Genomic DNA, 3411 nt, shown 5'->3' on the forward strand with positions numbered 1-3411 from the left:
CTGACCATTCAAATTGTCCATGTTTTGTTTCTTGAAATTGACTGTCCATATTCTCTCAATATAATCAAGTGGAATTTTTACAGCAATTCTCATAGCTATGTCTTATTTACATGACCACTTTGTGTATAGAAGTGATTCCAATACAAGATGACTGAAGAGTTCCTCTGATTTGAGGGATAAATGTTGACCAGGATAGTGTGAGCTTAAAGACTTCACCTGTTATACTTGAGTAAGCCTTCAAACGTGCTCCAAAATTTGTAATAATCAGATCAACATCTTTACCCTATTACATCTGCACCACTCAACCAACCAGCTAATCCTATTTCTGAGCCCTTGGATTAATTATATCTTTGTATGACTTGGCATTGCAAGTGCACATCTAAATACTTTAAAGTTAATGAGGGTTTTTGCCTCTACCAGCCTTTATTGGCAGAGAGTTCCAGATTCCCAACACCCTCTGAGTGAAAATGCTTTTCCCTCACAACTCCTCTAAACCTCCCTTTAAATCTGTGCTCCCGGTCATCAATCCCTTCCTGTCTATGCCCATCATAATTTTTTACCTCTCAATCATGTCCCATTCAAGTTTCCTTTGCTCTGGGGAAAAATAACCTCAGTCTCACTTGAGCCTTGGCAACGTCCAGTTAAATGTCCTCTGCACCCTTTCTAGAGCTATCACACCTCATCTATAATGTGCGTTACGGAACTGCACATGATATTCTCCCTGTGGCCGAACCAATATTTTGTATAGCATAACTTCCTTGCTTTTGAATACTCAGCTAGTAAAGGTAAAGCATACCATAGGCTTTCCTAACCACTTCATCCACCTGTTAAAGGACTGATGTATTTGTATACCAAGGTCTGTTTGATCCACAGCACTTTCCATGGTCTGACCATTCAACATGTTTTCCTTGCTTTGTTTGCCCTGACACGAACATCTCTCTGATTAGTTGAACATGATTTTGCCTTCACAAAGACATTGGGAAATTCTGCTATAACCTTCCTACTGCATTCTAGCACCTACCCAATAACAAATGTTAGGCTAGGTGGCCAAAAACTTTCTGCTTCACTCCTTTCTCAAATAAAGGAGTTGTATTTGCTACTTAACAATCTGCTGAGGCCCTTTTAGAACCTAAGGAATTTTGGAAGATGATGCCACTTCTTGTTAAACTATCAGGCTTGGGGCTATCAGTGTTGGGAACTTAATCATACAGCACGGAAATAGACCCTTCAGTCCAAATTGTCCATACCAACCAAGTTTCTCACTTACCTGCATTTGGTCCATATCCCTCTAAACATTTCCTATTCATGTGGTTTACCAAATTTTTTTTAAATGTTGTAACCATATCTGCATCTACCATTTCCTCTGGCAGTTCATTCCACAAAAACAAACAACTCTGTGTGAAGAGTTTGCCCCTTGAGTCCCTCTTAAATCTTTCTCCTCTCACCTTTTAAAAAATATGCTCCCTAGTTTTGAACACCCCCACTCTAGGGAAAAGGCCTTTAGCTATTCACCTTTATCTCGGCCCCTCATGACTTTAAACTGAAGTTTAGGAGATTGATAAAAAAACAGTCCAGGCATATCCAGGCTCTTCTTATAATTGAAACCCTCCAGTCCCAACAACATCCTCGTAAATGTTTTCTGAACACTCTCCAATTTAATAATATCATTTCTATAGCTAGGTGACCAGAACTATACATCCCAAAAGTGGCTTCACCAATGTCACGTACAACTGCAGCATGAAATCCCAACTGTTATAACTGTGGTCTGACCAATGAAGATGTGTGCTTAAATCCTATCTACCGGAGATGCAATTTTTAAAGAACTACCTCAACCTCTAGGTCTCTCTGTTCAACAACACTCTCCAAGGGCATACCATTAATTCTCTTAAGTCCAGCCCTTTCTCTTAGCAAAATGCAATACTTTGCATTTATTTAAACTAAACTCTGTCTGCCACTTCTCCGCCCCATTGGCCCAATTGATCAGGATCCTTTTGTAACCTTAGATAACCTTCTTCACTATTGACTATACCACCAGTCTTGGTGTCACCCACAAACCTACCAACCATGGTTCATAAATTCTCATCCAAATTGTTTATATAAGTGACAAATAATGGTGGACCCAGCACTGACTCCTATAGACCACCGCTGGTCACAGGCCTCCAGTCCAAAAAGAAATAACTCTTCACCGCCACTCTGTTTCCTATCATCAAGCTAAATTTTTATCCAATTGGCAAGCTCTTCCTGAATCCCATATGATCTAACTTTATTAACCAGTCTACCATGTGGAGCCTTGTCAAGGCTTTACTAAAATCCACGTTAACAATTACCACCACTCTGACCTCGTTGATCTTCTTGGATGCGTCCTCAAAAATACCCAGTGTGTCAGACACTATTTCCTCTGCACAAGTCCATGGTGACTCTCCTTAGCCAGTCCTTGTCTCTCCAAATGCTTGTAAATCCTATCTTTCAGAATCCCCTCCAACAACTTACCCACCACTGATGTCAGTCTCACCAGTGGGTCCATAGTTCCCTGGCTTCTCCTTAGAACCCTTCTTAAAAACACAACATTAGTCACCTTGCTAGTTCTCTGGCACCTTACCCATGGCTGTAGAGGATACATACATCTCTGCTAGGTGCTCCACAATGTTCTGGGATACACTTGATTTAGTCCAGGAAATTTATCCATTTATGTTTTTTTTAAGACCTTCACCATCTCTTCTGTAATGTGAATTGTTTTCAGATATCCATATTTATTTCCCTGTGTTCCCTAGCCTCCATTTCTTCAGTATGGTGGCTCAATGGTTAGCACTACTACCTCACAGCACCATGGACCTGGATTTTATTCCACTCCCCCAGCCACTGTCTGTGTGGAGTTTCCCCCCACATTCTCCCTGTGTATTTGTAGGATTTCCTCTGGATACTCTAGTTTTCTCCTCCATCCCAAAGATGTGTAAATTAGGTGGATTGGCCATAATATCCAGGGATGTGCAGGCTAGATGAATTAGCCATGGAAAATCCAGCCTTACAGGAATAGTGTAGGGGAGTGGGTTGGAGTGTGTCTGGTTGGGATGAGCTTCAGCGAGTCTTGGGCCGAATAGTCTGTTTCCGTGCTGCAGGGATTCTGTGATTCTCCACAGTGAAAACTGATGTGGAATATTTATTTAGTATCCCTCCCATCTCCTCTGGTTCTTTATTGTGGTCTTTAAGTGGCCCTCTTCTTTCCCTTGTTGCTCTTTTGTTCCTACTGTGCTTGTAGAATCTCTTTGAATTATCCTTAATCTTATCTGCCAAGGCTATCTCATATCCCCTTTTTACCATCCTGATTTCCCTCTTAAGAATGTTCTTACACCCCTTAAACAGCTCAAGAGATTCACCTGATCCAGGTTGCCTATACCGAACATGCCTCCATCT

The sequence above is a fragment of the Chiloscyllium punctatum genome, chromosome 39 (genome assembly GCF_047496795.1).
Source record: "Chiloscyllium punctatum isolate Juve2018m chromosome 39, sChiPun1.3, whole genome shotgun sequence".
Lineage (NCBI taxonomy): Eukaryota > Metazoa > Chordata > Chondrichthyes > Orectolobiformes > Hemiscylliidae > Chiloscyllium > Chiloscyllium punctatum.